Below are 1,139 nucleotides of genomic sequence, written 5' to 3' on the forward strand. Positions count from 1 at the left end.
CTATTATGTGGTCAATTTTAGAGAAGGTTCCATGTGGTGCCGAGAAGAAGGTATATCCCTTTGTATTTGGGTGGAATGTTCTATAGATGTCTGTTAAACCCAGTTGGGTCATAACTTCTATTAATTCTTTTGTTTCTTTGTTAAGTTTCTGTCTGGAGGTCCTATCTAGCTGTGAGAGCGGAGTGTTGAAGTCTCCTACTATTAGTGTGTGAGATTTTATGTGCATTTTGAGCTTTAGTAATGTTTCTTTCACGAATGTAGGTGCCTTTGTATTTGGGGCGTAGATATTTAAAATCGAGACTTCGTCTTGATGTATTTTTCCTTTGATGAATATGAAGTGCCCTTCTTCATCTCTTTTGATTGATTTTAATTTGAAGTCTAATTTGTTAGATATTAGGATTGCTACGCCCGCTTGTTTCTTGGGGCCGTTTGATTGGAAGATCTTTTCCCAGCCCTTTACTCTGAGATAACGTCTGTCTTTGGATGTATTTCTGTGATAGGGTGTTGGATCCCTGATAGTGGAGTTACAGACAGTTGTGAGATGTCGTGGGGGTGCTGGGAACTGAGCCTGGGTCCTCTAGAAGAACAGTCAGTCGCTGAGACAGAGTCATCTCTCCAAACCCCATTTTAGTTTTATTCTAAAAACTTGAAAATTAAATAAACTGAAAATAAAATTTAAAGCAAGAGCCTAATCACAGTGAATATCACCAAACTCTGAGAAGTCAAATGAAGACGAAAAATAGGTAAAAACAAGGAGTAACTGTGAGCAGAAATGCTGTTTCTCATTTTTATGGACTCTGCTTTAGTGCCCCAAATAATGTACAGGAAGACATCATATATTTTTGGAAAGATTATTTCTATTTATAATATCATAAAATATTATAAACAACTTTTGACACATTTATTAACAGAATCACTACAACACTTCCTGTTTCATTGGAAATGATTGATAAGATTATAGAGAAATGTTTATTGCAATCAGAATGCAGATAGCAAACTGGAGCTCAATGAGGATGGTCCCGTTAGAATCAGGGAAAAAAATCTCTGTCTATCATCGACTTAATCATTTTCTTTAAATCACACAATATATGATGCTTAGCACAAACACTGAGCATGCTCGGTGAATTACTGACCATTTA

This window comes from Mesocricetus auratus, unplaced genomic scaffold (assembly GCF_017639785.1).
Source record: "Mesocricetus auratus isolate SY011 unplaced genomic scaffold, BCM_Maur_2.0 Super-Scaffold_100008, whole genome shotgun sequence".
NCBI classification, from domain to species: Eukaryota; Metazoa; Chordata; class Mammalia; order Rodentia; family Cricetidae; genus Mesocricetus; species Mesocricetus auratus.